This window comes from Amblyomma americanum, chromosome 8 (genome assembly GCF_052857255.1).
Source record: "Amblyomma americanum isolate KBUSLIRL-KWMA chromosome 8, ASM5285725v1, whole genome shotgun sequence".
Lineage (NCBI taxonomy): Eukaryota > Metazoa > Arthropoda > Arachnida > Ixodida > Ixodidae > Amblyomma > Amblyomma americanum.
The window spans coordinates 30,217,530-30,232,628 of NC_135504.1; the positions used below are offsets into that span (position 1 = coordinate 30,217,530).

The 15,099-nt window shown below is 44.6% G+C and overlaps 1 long non-coding RNA gene across 1 annotated transcript; it reads left to right on the forward strand.

Annotated features, from left to right (window-relative positions):
* The first annotated feature begins 296 nt into the window (after positions 1 to 296).
* LOC144100188 (uncharacterized) lies at positions 297 to 7,434 on the forward strand. The gene is made up of 3 exons (XR_013307541.1): positions 297 to 324; positions 866 to 936; positions 7,338 to 7,434. It is a non-coding gene; the product is annotated as an uncharacterized LOC144100188 (long non-coding RNA).
* The last annotated feature ends 7,665 nt before the right edge of the window (positions 7,435 to 15,099 follow it).

Sequence of the window (15,099 nt, forward strand, 5' to 3'; positions counted from 1 at the left end):
GAAATCACATTTACTCTCCTCATAGAGCTTAGTAGTCATTAAGAACATAACCAAAAATTTCATAAATATGATTTGTATCACTCACCGCATGAACTCAAAACACTCTCCCCAATGACTTAAAATAAAGAACCCCCTTTTCTTCCGTTCAGGGAACTATTATTTCCTCCTGTATGCCCAGCCATATATTTTGATATTTACATAAATGTGAAAAAGTGTTGAAATGTGCTCGTCTCAATGTCCGCGAGAAATATTCACCAGAAATACAATCGGACTTTATATTTCTCTTTTTATTTTCAGACAGAAAGGTGACACCTCCGAGCAACTGTGCGTATACCAAGCAAATCATCACTCTGCCGACTGGCTTTTTGAGAGTTACTAGATTTTTTTTGAGGCTTTGTAAACAATTCGGATTTATGAAAGTAGCCTTGAGTGTCGCCTAAACAATTAGTATACATTTCGTCAAGTTTACTGATGAAACCATGCAAGGATCATGAAGTCAAATGACATATATGAGAAAATGACTCTTGAAGTTCCTTGCTGTGACTTCAGGGTGTCGGGCGTTCTTATCAGACGTTAGTTACTGGGAGCAGGACGTTAATGCGTGGGCTAGACTGCATGCACAGACGAGGAAATCACAGATCGTTTGTCAATTACACTCGTCCCTGAGCTTAGTGGACGGTCTGATCGCCGAACGCTTTTGTAATAATCGCCCGCATTAACGTCGGACTAAACCATAGTTGGATGAGCTGTGTAATAGTGTCATTGTCTACTGAATATATTTATTCTATACATTACCTGATCAACAAATGCGCAGGTTAAGGTTGTTGAGGTTTTTGCATTTCATTTGTTTTTTTATGTGTTGCAGGAAAACAAATATGAGCATCTTCGTGAAACGGACATCTGCATCTGCAACCGTTACCGCCGAAGACGACAAAGGTAAGTCACCTTTTTGCATCACATATTGCTCGCAGCATATGCGCAAAACTGACCCATATCAGCAAAACTGACTCATAATTATGGAGATGCCTTCACCCTTTCGTAGCTATAATCTCTATCATCGTCAGTCTTATTGTGTCCACTGCTGTACAAAGGTCTCTCGCATATGCCTTTCAGCCCTGCATTGTACCTGCTGCGCCCAATTCATCCCCTCGTACTTCCTAGCCTCATGTATCCACGTGGCTTTCTGATTTCAGTCCCGTCCTACGCTTACCATTTCTTGAAATTCATTCCGTTACCCTTCAACACCACCGGTTGAGTTGCCTTCGCAATATAGCATTTTGCAGGCTCATTTCTTCTCAATTTAGAGTAGTCAAGTCAAGTAAAGTTTTATTTTTCTTTTCGTCGAGAAGAAAGGGGCCAGGACTAAAAGCTGTGAAAGACAGCTTGCCAAGGCCTGGCCCCCCACAATAATTGGGAGAGCAACAGCTAGGCGAAAGATCAGTTTGCATCATTTTATACATCGAAGAGTTCCATATTATTACTTTTGTCCGTATGAAAATGAGACACACAGTAAAGCACAAACACAGAAAATTAGACACATTCCAAAAACACATTCTTAAAGTTAGAATACATCAAGATAACATTCTAAATACAAAACAACACTAGGTTCACAACAATTGTTCACGGCAAAAAAGACAAATTCGGCGATTAGACTTATATACTGGATCGAATCCAGTTGCTTGCAACTTATTCAGAAGTTTTGATACAGTGTAGCATAATGATTCAGTGTATGAATACGTGCGAGGCACTGAAACAAGATATTTTTCTTTTTTTCGGGTTTGTCGGTCTCGAATATTTTCTTTTAATTCTGCAAGGTTTACGACAATACTTACATTAGATTTTATGAAATATTTATAAGCTACGATTATCTTGTAATCAAAAATGGAGAACACAGACCGGACATTATACTTCAAGAAAAGCTCTTTGGTAGGATGACGGTAAGACACACCCGCAACATACCGTAATGCTCTTTTCTGCAACAAGTGTAATTTGGATAAGTTGGTTACCCCTGTGGTGCACCAGACAAAGCTGCAGTACTGTAAGAGTGGTAGCACGAGTTTTATTTTAGAAGGCAGCAAGTATCTTGTTCGGGCGATGGCGCCAACTGGTGATGCAACTTTCGAATGCAAGTAATCTATGTGGTCGTTTCATGTAAGGTGCCTTGAAAAGACCACTCCGAGTACTTTCACAGAGTTCACAATGTCAACTTTTTCTGTTCTTAATTGTACGCTCAAGGTATCCAGTAATTCCTTCCCTTTTGGAATGTATAGGACTGCTTTTGTTTTGCTTGTGTTTATTTTTAACTGGTTTGCTTTGACTCAAGAGTCCAAGTCCAGAAGCGCCATATTTGCTCGCTCCTCTACATCTGCTTGCGTCTTTCCGGTAACGAAAATGGTGGTGTCGTCCGCATAGGAATTAAACTTTACGTCCTGAGTGCAGTGCACCATATCATTAATATAAATAAGAAAGAGTAGCGGTCCGAGTATGCTTCCCTGTGGCACGCCGGCATGAACGGATTGCAAAGAATATTTAATGTTATTTATTTCGACATATTGTGTCCTGTTGCTAAGGTATGATGTAAGAAGCGCATGTGGTGTTCCACGAACGCCGTATCTGTGCAATTTTTAAAGAAGGATAGTGAGATTGACAAGACCAAATGCCTTTGAAAAATCGACATAGATGCCCAGTACCATACGTTTTCTGGTGAATGCTTCAATGATAAATTCTTTTTGCGTTAAAAGTGCTGTTTCTGTTGAACGATGCTTCCTGAAACCATGTTGATAATCGAGCAGAAGATTATTACGCGATAAAAAGAATACAGTTTTGGTGTGTAGTATTTTTCCATACCTTTAGAAAATACTGGTAGTATCGTGATTGGGCGATAGTTGACGAAAAGACTACGATCTCCAGATTTAAATATAGGAACCACACGTGCAGTCTGCATTGCTTGGGGAAACACGCCCGTGGACAAAATCAAGTTATATATAATAGTAATGACTGGACAAATTACGTCAAGAACGTGCTTCACAGGAAGTACCTGCATACCACATACATCCTCGGATTTACTATTTTTGATGGAATTGATACAAAGGCATACTTCTGTGCAGTCTGTCGGAGAAAAGAACAGTGAATGGCATGTAGCAGTCTGGCAGAGGAAGCGTTCAGCACGGGATGTATTGTTTGCACCGGAGTAATCACTGTGATCGGCCTGCTGTACGAAAAAACTATTTAAGGCGTCAGCTAATTGGCTGCCATTTAGCCGTTTCCCTTCATGTATAAGTGTATCGGGTATAACTCCTTGAGTGCCAGAATGCATTAGTGAGTTCACTTTTCGCCAGAGTACATCAGTACGTTTTATGCTCTCATCAGAAAATATATCTGCAAAATAGGCGTTCTTTGCTGCACGTAGTCTAGACGTAAGCTTATTTCGGTACGCTTTAAATTCGCAAAAGGCATGCGTATCCTTGTCTTTTACAAACTTTGCGTAGAGGCCATTTTTCTGTTTAATCGAATCTAGTAATTCCCGCGTTAGCCAAGGCTTTCGAGCATTTTTAAGTTTTCTTCTTGGACGCGATGGAAAATGTGTATCGTACAGTGCTTTGAAGAGGTCAATGAATTTGCAGTATGCTCACTATCTTGAGTTGCGTAGACAGGGTTCCAGTCCTGCTTACTAACAAAACTACGAAACGAATCAAGTGTAGCAGGGTTAATTTCTCGTAATAAATTTATTTTTCTGGTTTTATTAGCCACGACATAAGATTTTCGAACCGACATTACTATTCCAAATTGGTCACTGAGGCCAGTGCATAGAATATTTGCAGTGTTAAATCTGTATTATTATTTGTGATAAATATATCTAGTAATGAGGAACTATCTGGAGTGACACGAGTGGGTTCTGAAATGACATTCCAAAAGCCATTCGCATCCATAATATCACAGAGCTTCTATTGTGTGTTCGTCCGTAAAAGCATATTCAAATTTATATCGCTCCCTAAATAAAGATCTAACTTATTGTCTGTCTCATAACCAAATATATCCTCCAAAAAATTTAAAAAAATATGTTGAAATCACCGGAGGGCGGCCGGTATACGACGCAAAAAAGAGTTATTTCAGAGCGCAAAGTAAGTACCTCGTAGTCTGGAGTAACCGCACAAAATTCAGATACTTCTTCGCAGGTTATGTTTTTTTTGGTTAAATTGGAGACGCCACCGCCTCGCTTATCCGAACGATATCGAAAAAATGGCGGGTAACCAGGCAGATTGAACACGTGTGATTCTTGGGTGTACCATGTTTCTGTGAGCATGATAACAGAAAATACTATGCCGAACATCTCAAGTACAAGCATCAGTTCGTCTTCCTTATATGCAACAGCTGAGCGCACATTTTGGTGGAAAACACATAATGCCGGGTATTTTGATTTTACAGTAGTTTTAAAATCACATGGTTGAAGAACCATTTGAAAGAAATAACTCTAAAGTACGACTGCCACTATGATTAAACCAACTTTGTCAGGTCATCAATGTGCTCGAAACAGACGACTGACGAGGCATCTGCTTTTCGGGCGTAGATTTCCCATGCCGCGTCCACAAATACTTCCAGCCAACTGCTTTTCGCTTCTTGTTTGCTGCGCCAAACAGCCGTTTTGTTGCCGGGGAAAGGTGCTCATTCACAAAGATGAGGACCTTTAGTTTGAGGTTTAAGTCCTCTGAGGTAAGGTTTTGTTCCTTCGCCTTTTCAAGAAAGGCGTCGCGCTTTCCCCTGCGCGTAAACTGGACGACAATGTTAGGAGCAGTAGTGTTGCCGGCTGTTCGGACTCGGTGGCACGCCACAATGTCAGCATTTTCAAGAGGAACACCAATAACTACGCCAAGTCTCTTGGTGATTTCAAGAATGCTTTCATTAGCAGTTTGCGGCACGGCCGACATTTCAACGTTGAAACATCGGGAGTGCTGTTCATTTTGGCCAAGACGAATTTCATGGTCTATCATTTCATGAAAATATCATTAACTCGTGTTTGTTTCCTGACCGATTCCGCTCTCTTTCCGTCCCTTAACGCTCCACTTAAGATGTTCTGTTCAATCTCTTGCTTCACTGTCCTCAATACTAGCTCAACCCCTTTCGTTGTTTCCACGTTTCTGCCCGTAGGCTAATACTGGCAAGATACAGCCCTCATATGCATCCCTTTTGTGTGATACTTGTAAAGTGCTGGTCTTCACATGACACTGCCTGCCAAATTTGCACTCTGCATTTGCATTCCTATCTGCATTCTGTTAGCTATTTCACTGTCGTGGTCCAGCTCTGCGGTAACCACCCAAAGTAGATGTATTGCTTTACCACTTACGAAGTTGCATTGCCTATGACAAACTGTTCCTTTCTGAGGCTGTTCAGCATTACTTAATATTTATTCATATTTATATTTAGATCTCTCGTTTTTCTTTGCCTGTCTAGCCTCGATCCTCGCCTGACATTTGTAGCCTGTTTTACTTGGCAAATAAATGTTATCTAGTCAGAGATTCTTCACATGTTTTCCGTTACCTTTATTCCAAACTCTGCCCAGTCCAAATGTCAGCACGCTGTTAACAGTACTGATAATATCGTGTGAGAAGGCTAAGAACAATAGGAAACGCAGCGATTATTTATGGGAGCTCCTCTTTTTGCTTGCAGCCTTTCACTTCGAATTGGCACTTATGAACAAAAAACAGCCCACTTTTCAGCCCTTGAGAAAATGTGCTCCAGTTAGGCTTTGCTTGACTCTTCGCTCTCGTAAGGATATTTTGTTTCGGTGAAAATTCGAAAGTAAAATCACGTGGTTTAGCGTAAAACAGACAATCAAACTACGCCCGCAGTTGATACTGCCCTCAAAAAAGCGTTCGCATTATGTTCACAGCTCATCGTATATCCTTATAACCCAGAGCTAGGGATCACGCCCCTCGCTGCCCACCCCATTTAAAGGGGCCCCGAAACACGTCTTCAGTGCACTGTTTTGCTTGTCGGCTGCATAGAATGAGTAATAGTGATGCCATTAGCATCGGTCGTACCGCGCATACTGCGGTTTTGAATATTTTAATTAGCCCGCAAAAACAAATGTCACGGTGTCACCATACAGTGGCGGTTTTTAGCAGCGGATATGACATCACTTTGCGTGAGCTTGATGATTGGACAGAGTAAATATACTACGAATTGGGTTAATAACCAGATATAAGTTTTGTTGTGTTTTTGTTTTATATCACATTCACAAAACCAGCTTGTTTGCCCTAGATAAAAGCATTTTGCGCCTCTCTGTAAACATCCTACGACCTAGCACTAAACACTTATGGCTACTCTCTATGTATCTGAGAGCGGCTTTGCGGAATCGAACCGATCGAGCCATTGCACTCTATAAGCGTTCGTTTCGATCCCTAGGAAGGATGAGTTCGTTTCCCATTTAGCAGGCAGTGCGCATCGTCAGTTTGTGGAGAATCAGCGGGGGGTGACGCCAGATGGCGCCACGTTTCCGTCAACAGCGCGCGCTCCTTGCTCGCCGTGGCCAACCAGCGCTCTAGGAGCGACGGGCTGGCGGTAAGCAGTAGCGGTACGCGCTATGCTAAATGTGTCTGATATCTTGCGCAGGCTGTCACACCGCCGCAGTATCTCGCGCTCAAGTTCGGATCCATAAGTAAGGGAAGGTCACTGATCAGTGTTCCCTTCTGCGCCGTCGACGTGACGGTGAAGCATCGCTGGGTCAGCTGGTTGTTGTAACAATGCAACCATGATGGTTGTTGTAACAATGCCACCAGCGCTGCCAGCCTTGGCATGAATGAGTTACAGAGAACAGGCAACCATGGAGTGCAAACTTCCGCCACGTGCTAAGATAGGCTGTTTTGATTGGTCGCCCTGAGTGTCGTCATTGGGAGAGTGAAATGGGAATTGGAAGCTGCGCGAAAATCGAGTTGAGGGCAGCATTTTGTTAGCTTGTATTTCGAAATTTCTTCATTGAATAACTCCCGTTCCTATGCATCGATTGTCGTAATTCTTTTTGAGTCAGCGTCTGTGTGACATAAAGAATTCATCTGAGGCGTAACCGGCATCTGTTCAGGCGGTGTTCCGCAGCCCCTTTAAGAGTTGGCAATGCGGCGGCTAGCACCCCTTCTGGGAAAAAAAACGTAGTAGCTCATCTTTGGAATTAACAGCAGAATTTTCCCTTACCCAATTGAGCGCTTTATTATATGATGTTTTTTTTACCATGAACATTCATTTCAAAGAACCTGTGTACTAGCACCCTCGTTTTTATATTTTGATTTTTCAGCAACAGAAGAGAGTGACTCGCTTAAAACGTTTGCCTCCACTTTTCTCATCAGGTCTACTTCCGCCCAGGTGGACTGAAACTCACGACGTGTTAAATGCAACGAGGCATTGCATTGTTTTGCGAGCCGTTGTTATCCAAGCGAAACCTATGTGTAAGTACGTCAGAGTGACTTGACTGAAAGGGGGTAGAAATGAAGATACTTCAATAACCGGATTAATTGATAATGAGAGTGGCGTTTTCGGCATTGCGCTGTGGTCTTTGCCAAGTTTTCGAGTCAGAGTTGACCTCGTAATGTCGAGTTGTTGAAAACATATTAAAATATTTGAACTTACATAACTCCAACAATTCTAGTCTGTTCACTGCCGAATTGCAAATAGTGTTGAATTTATTAAGCAAAAGATAAGAGAATATTTGAATTTAAGTTATTGTTATGGTTTACTCATATCTAAGGATGATGAAACTGCAGCAAATACACGGTCACACAGAATAAAATAGCAAATTTTAACCGCCGTCGTCAAAAGTCAAACCTGCATTCTAAATACCTAAATTTTAGCGCTGTACTTTTGTTAGGATTAGGTTTTTATGTTAGTGTCTTTCATCATGCCTCCTGCTGGCCTGTCCACGCAGTTTGAATACAACTTTAAATGCGCTCTGAAATACGTTCTATGGAGAGCACTTAAACGTGCTCTACCATTACACTGTGTTGTCATGAACACCTCAGCAAAATATTATTTTCTAGGCGCGCCAGAGAATCGACAGTCACAATCGCAAATTTGCGAGCCTTTTGCGGCAATATTTTTAAAGTTACACCCTCCTCTGTTTCAGGTTTATGCGTTTGCCGGTTAATATATGGCTATTATATTGTTTCAGGCGTTGCGCAGCGCCATTCCCCGTGGTTAGGGAAGCTTTTGATGAGACCAGCCAATCGCCTTTAAAAAGGTCCCCCCCCCCCCCTTTCCCGAGACGAGGGAATCCCCGCGTGCGTCGGCAATGGGGCCGACAGAGCATTGACCTTTTACTGTGAAAGAAGTAACAAGACGTGAGGGAAAGGTGCGAACACAGATACTCAAATTGTGACCACAAAAAGCTCAACTTCCACGAATCCGAATTTTGAAAATCCTTCCTGGAGCGTCTTGTAGGAACGGTGCCTTTTAATATCCCAGGCATACTCAGCATTTTTCAGAGCTCCTTCCAGAGCACCATTAAATGTTACTAACGGCGGTTTCTGGGTACATTGCAATTCATGTAGTCTTTGTACGAAGAGGAAAGTTATTCGATATTTTATTTACTGTACCACAGATGTAGTGTCGTGCTTCACAACAATAACATTTAAATGAAATATATGTTCGGGGTTTCTGTATCACAGCCGTGCCTTCAAGTCCCAGCAGATTTTTGGGAATTTGTGCCATAAGCAGGGGGGCGCCGCTTTGTTTTTGTCATGGCAAAGGAAGTGGAGGCCGTTGGGCCTCTTTTGGAATCTGGCGGGAAAGCAGCTGCCGCCGAGAGAAGGCGACTGCACATTACTTGAGCGATTCAAGCCTCCAGGACACTGGCCTGCTCGGCACCAAGTGGTGATTCCTCGACGGACGACGGGTTCGTACTGGCCGAATGGAAGAAAGTGAAGTGCAGACTGCACGAAAACTCCGAGTCGCCATAATCAAGCACGTTAACGATCATAAAGAAGCGATGTGAGCCCGCACATTACGTCTTGTTTGTACCACCGGAACCAATCGAAAATCTGAACCTCCTGAAAAGTCAAGCTATCTCTGTGCATATGGAAAGTATGCATGTATCAGTCGTCTGCTTCCACTGCAAACACCTGAGAAGTCACCACTCGACCTTAACTCATGCCGTACTGTTGCACTCGGCAGCTACGTTGGGGAAGTCATAAAAAGAAGGTTGCTAACACTCATGGAATGGTACATGGATCGATACTAAATATGTTCAAAACTTATGTCCGGGTTTCATCGCCGACGCTCTTTTATCGGCAATGTAGTTGACATAAAAATTTCGGCCTAGCACCAACAAATCTTCGCAACACTAATCGTGGCAATGTTTTAGGCATGAAAGGCTCCTACTACAACGTAGCGCATAAGGCCATATAGCACGTCATATATAAGCTGCTGAGAACGGAGGCAGAATCTACATTTGAATACACAATTATTGATCGGAGGGGTCACTATTTGTCCGGACTGATGACGGAAAAACGTCTTTACATCTAACTTCGCGCGATGCCCCACACAGTGGGGTGCTCAGCCCAAGTCTCTTCGACCTTGCTGTTGATGGCCTAGCCGGCTTACTGCCACAATCTACTCAGATCTCCATCCACGCAAACGATATCTATGTTTGGGCATCATGTGTGGCTCTTCCTCAAGTTCGTGCAGAAGGCGGCATGAATACTGACGCTTTACCGGCATGGGCAGGGCCTAAACATTTGGACCGAGAAGTGTCCTCTTGTCGCGTTCAGATGCAAAACAATGTCATCTTACGCCATATATATCACGGCAAAGCTGTTCTTAGTGAAAGAAAGAATCGCTTCCTTGGAGTCGTCATAGGCATGGATCTCTTGAGGAGTCGCTATCTGCAACATGAAAGAGCCTGATAGCGAATGTCTATGTCCCTTTCTTACTCGGAATAATGTCCTGGGGCGGCTCAGTGCGCTCGATGCTGCAACTGTACCTTTCACTATTCCTGGGCCACCTGCGGTGCAGCTTTCTCATATTCAGTAAAATTAGAAAGACCAACATCCACGCTCTTCTAAGTGTGCAAGTGCAAGCTTGTTGCATCTGCCTAGGACTGCCTAAATGTGCTTCTACATCTGTCTATTACATTTAACATCTATCTATTACACGCATTGCTCTTGAAACCTTGAGATCCTGTTTTCGGCACCTAACATGGGTCGCCTGTTATCATCTCTAAATTTATTGTCAATCAGGACACGCGCTGCATTTGTCATTGTCATTATGCTCATCGTGGCTATCTTCCATCGCCATGCACATCTGCCTCAAGACTTTGCTTACCCTTGTGGAGTCTACATAAAGCTCGATTGCACCTTCCTATTCCTGGAATTACGAAGAAAGGTGGTGTATCACTGGCCTGTCTAAAACAGTAAAACAGATGACGTCGGTACATCTGTATTCTAAGCAGAGTCACCGCATACATGCCTACACGGATGGCTGGCTAACTTCACCAGTTCCGCGTGATCGGTGGTCATTCCGGCGAAGTCCATCTTGATGAAGCTGAAGACGACCTACCACACTTCCTCAACTGGTTCAGAGCTCACTATCCTCCGAACTGCTGTTGAGTTCATGGCAAGAACCTCCACGTGAATGGTTAGTTTTCATTGATGCCAAGGCAGATTTTCAAGGCCTGAAAGCTGCACTACGCCTCCAGTTGCAAGGTCAACTCGTTGCAGAGGTTCGCGAAGGAGCCCGATTTGCCCGCCGACAAACATCAAAGTATTCCTGCATCAAGAGTTGCCGCGGGGTGTGGGAGTCGCAGGCTGGCGCTGGAGCTCACACTTTCTGAGTGGAACACGGCCGATTTCCTCAACCACACTCGGGGCACTGGACCCCAGACTTGCCCTTCCCAATAATATGTCACGTGTCAGCGGAACCTTCCTGTGCCGTCTATGGCTCGGCGATGCTTTTGCAAAACAATACCCATTCCGGATAGAGGTGAGCGACAGTCCTGCTTATGAAAGATGTGGTTGCGCTAAGACAGTCGTAAATCTCACGTGTGAGTGCGCTGCTTTTGCGACCGAAAGACGTACGCTGCGTTGTGCACTGAGCCGCCTCGATATTCGGCCTTTAGGAGAAGAGAAGATCTTAGGACCGTGGCTACAAGAGTCGACTATCTACAGGCAATGTGTTCCTCGCCCCTTCTTTTTTTTTTTTCGCTGCGCTAATATGCACTTCGGCATAAGAGGGCTATAGGTACATGTGGTGGCCGGTGTCAGTTATTAATGCCAAAAAGGCCCGGTATTAGCGTCCCTTATCTATTTCCCTTTTTAATCGCTTCATCCCTCAACCCTAGTGAAGTGTAGCCAACCGAAACACCCATCAGGTAAAAGTCCCTCCCTTCCCTCCTCCTCTTTATTTCTTTCTCTCTAATTTTTTGAACAGAGGCATCCCTTGAATGCCGACCTATGTAGTGGAAAATAAAAAAAGCAGAACCAATCAATCGGAACACTTCAAATGAGAATGCCAGCGCTCGCAAAAAACGGCGCAACATTTATCGTGGTGAAATAGGTCAAATGCAAACTAAGTGCTGCGCTAACATTTCGGTTTTCACATTGTTGTCTGTTAGAGGCTTGGTTTACCAATTTAAGATTGATGAAGTGGGATTCAAGCTCCACTTAAAGGTTATTCAACAACAATGTTAACAAATTAATGCCGATATATGAGGAGTTGGTCACTCAGTACCTTTCATTCACAGTTCCCTGGGAGTTCTCATACAACTCCCGACACAATGGTGCCGCGCTAAAGCGATGTACCGCATCTCTGTGGCAGCAGGCACTGGCCCCGATAGGGATAGCGATCCCTAGCTTGCTTTTCCCGGACAGTCTCAATGTAGCGGAGGGAGAATTCAGAAGGCGAAATATCAGGTAATCTGAGATTCGGGGTCTTAGTGCTAGCGCACTAAGAAACCATGCCACCATCCTACCGTGTTTCGAAAAGAGAAGCGCTGGAGAGAATGTGCGTGCAGTATTGGTCCTACATTTTTTTTATTGAATTGTTTCAAATTGTTCATGTGGCCTTGTTACCAAGCGTTGCTTTTCCACCTAGTTGCGTTTACACACGGGATCTTTCCGGGAAAAAAATTTACAAATCGAAGAAAAAAACTCAACAAATATCATCATTATATGTGATTTAATTTGTGCATCGCGGGTCTACATGCAATACTAGCTATGGGAAATGTTACGATCACCATAAAAACCACCTATTTCACGGGATCAACGTGTTTTAAAATTCGAAAGCTACGCTTAGTAAGCTCAAATGGCATTGTTTATTCTGACGAAAAATACTCGCTGTCAGTTTCACAATTCTGCGTTTGTCCTAGACAGAAATTGAACGGCCAATGACTTTCAAGATATGCAGTACCTCACTGTAAGACAGGTTGTGGCCTTCCTCAGCGCTTTCTGTGCTACGTGCGAAGCCGAAACAGAGGTGACGTCAGTATTGAAAAAAAAGTGGCGCCACAATTGGTTTTCGAGATTGGTGACAGCTTGTTCGGGTTTAGTAACCGGTATTTAGTCCAAGCTGTAGCCTTGCCTTCTTTCTGGGCTTAGAAGCCACCCTCTTTCACCGCACCCCGCGAGAAGCTGCAAGCCCGCGCGGCTGTATAAAATATACTGGCTAAACCATGCAAGACAAAGTTATCAGATAGAGCTGCTAACACCCTTACTGGGCACCAGCCCCTATTTTGAGTGAAACACGTTCGATACCTAGGAGATATGCATTTTCATCGATGAGCGAGCTAATCTTCTAGGCTTGCGACATTTTCTTGCTTCTTTATTACGAACTACTGCGATCCACACTTTACAACCTTGTTGGCCCGTCCGTTTGGTACAGCGATAATACGAAAATTGGCGCTGAGTGGTGCGGGAGAGGTCAATAGAATCTATTGATTTGCCTGCAGCCAAAGAAAGTTCCGTATCGGCTAGCCTCTCCTGCCTCATCCATCTAGCAGAGGGTGCCACAAGCATTAGAGTGGTTGTACCCCCATCTGAAGACCACCCAAGCAGTGGTGGCGGTAGGGTTCGAAGTACTGTGGCAAACTCAAAAAAAGATATAGGAAAGGCGAGCCGCGTGCATATACAGTTTGCAGTCGGCCGTGGCACCGCTGGACTGTGTGGCGGAAGGTAGATTGCATACGGGTAGGATAAGTTTACTCTGACTGGCACAATGCCTTTCATTGTGTGTGACAATTGTTCAGTGCCAAATATTAAAGCTAATCAAGAAAATTTCCCACAGTTATCTCTGTACAACATCCGAAATTTCGCTTTGGGCGTACATTGCTTTACACTGACAGCTGTTGAAGGTCCGCTCCCCATATTTCGTGTCGTATTAGTAGGGGTAGTAGTGCACGAACGGCAAGAGGTTTCCTTGGGGATCGAATGGAGTGTGCCTGTCGCGGAAGGAAGAAGGTATGGCGAGAGTGGATGAACGCGCAAATGGAGTGTAGGTACCAACAAGATCATCGGCATGGTGGTTACCGTGCAAGAAAGATTATGGTGAGGGTGCAGGGATGTGCAACCGGAGTGCGATTCCAGGGGAACCACCCGGATGATGGTTGCCGTGGAAAGGGGAGGGTGTCGCGAGAGAAGGCAATGCATAAGCTGAAAGTGATCACTTTGGAAGGACGAGGGATTTGCAAACGCGAAGTATGTACAACCGGAGAGAGGTTATCCGGGCGACCACCTGGAGGGTGATTAGAATGGAAAAAAGCGGTATGGCGAGAACGTAAAAATCCCCAACCTAAGAGTGGTTGACACCATGGTTACCGCGTTAGGAAGAAGAGGGTTGACTCATTTACACAAGGATATGAGAAACATGCAGGCAAAGGGTGGATGCTGCTGGCAAAGGACAGGGTTAATTGGAGAGAGATGGGAGAGGCCTTTGCCTTGCACTGGGCGTAGTCAGGCTGATGATGATGATGATGAGAGAGCGTATTAATGTGCAACCGCAGGCTGAAGCAATTACACGCAGGGAAGAGAGATTAGACACGCGAAAACATGCAGTCGTTGTGCGCTGTCTTTTTGCGCATCGTGTTTTTACGAAGCGGTGCGTCGACAATCCCTTCAGGGTATTACCTCCCTGAGGGTGGTAAGTTTGCAACTAGGAGAGTACGGTGCCTGCGTAAGAATGCGCAACTGGAGATGGGGCTCAGCGTGAACCACCTGCGGACTGTTTTGCGTTCAGTAAGAAGGGGATGGCGAAACCCTAGGAAATCAAAATCGACTGTTGGGTACCATGGAAGGAGGAGGGTGTAGTGAGGCGTGAGGATGGGCAGCCTTGCGAACCGCCCGGACAATGGATACCGTGCCGAAAGGAGGGAGAGTATGGTCAGATTGCAGTGTTGTCCCGCGCTCCGTCTGCGCAAGCTGCTTCGAAACACAATGCCCTAAGAAAGGCTAGTGCTGGTGACGCTGCGTGCTTGCGACGGCGCACTGGTGAGGACGTCTGGACTAAGAACGAGCTCGTATGAGAAAGTAAGAAGGGTACACCCTGTAACCTTACATACATGCTTGTCGCGCTGAAATTTTTGGCGCAAATATACGATGAAAGAAAAATGCCTGCACAGTTGCCGCTAAACCTCGCGTCAGGCGTATTGGTTTTTCGTTGAGCTTCTGTTTTCTTTTTTACCAAGCAATTTTTTCCGCGTTTGCAGTACTAGTGTAACCACGCGAAATTGCTGAAATTTGTATATAGCAACGAAGCATGAAGCTCCCATCCTCATAAAGAGGCTACCCAGCAACCTTCACCCCGCCGCACACACTAATTCGTAGGAGGATGGCCACCCAACCACCTCAACTTTAGATCCGCCGCCGTACCCCAAGGGCGGCCAGCTTGGCTCACCAAAAGCGCCATGCACTACCACCTCGTCTACTTCCACCTTCCATTAGGCCAGTGCACGCAAGAATCGAACGCAAGAGAGCAGCAAAAAAGTCTTGGACGACGCTTAACCTCCGCTGGAGAGTACAATGCAATAGCAATAATGATACGTCCAGCACAAGTGCTCCTTCAGTTCATTTTAGCGCACACTGAACGAAGGCTTTTCAGGGTTGTAGAATTAGCGCGCTCATCTGGAGA